Genomic DNA, 328 nt, shown 5'->3' with positions numbered 1-328 from the left:
AGGCTCCGTGGGTCTGGGTGGGGGGGGGGCCGGACTCCTGGGCTTCTGCCCGGACCGCACTGGAGGAGGGTGGGGAGGCTAGGGGGAGCCCTGAGCTCAGAGGGGCAAGGGAGAGTGGGGAGGAGCTCAGCCAAAAGGCTCTGTGGGATGGGACCCCTCTCTCCGCTGCACCCCTGTTTCCCACTCAGCCCACCTGGTGATATGGGTCACAGTGACCGCAGGGGCAGGAAGGTGACCCCGCTCAGGGCAGCTGCACGGGGCCTCCCCTCCCTGCGGCCCTCCCCTGCCCCAGCTCCATGGTCCTGGGCTGGAAGCAGCTCGCGGCGGT

Source organism: Myotis brandtii, unplaced genomic scaffold (assembly GCF_000412655.1).
Source record: "Myotis brandtii unplaced genomic scaffold, ASM41265v1 scaffold1236, whole genome shotgun sequence".
NCBI classification, from domain to species: domain Eukaryota; kingdom Metazoa; phylum Chordata; class Mammalia; order Chiroptera; family Vespertilionidae; genus Myotis; species Myotis brandtii.
This window is presented reverse-complemented; position numbering follows the sequence as displayed.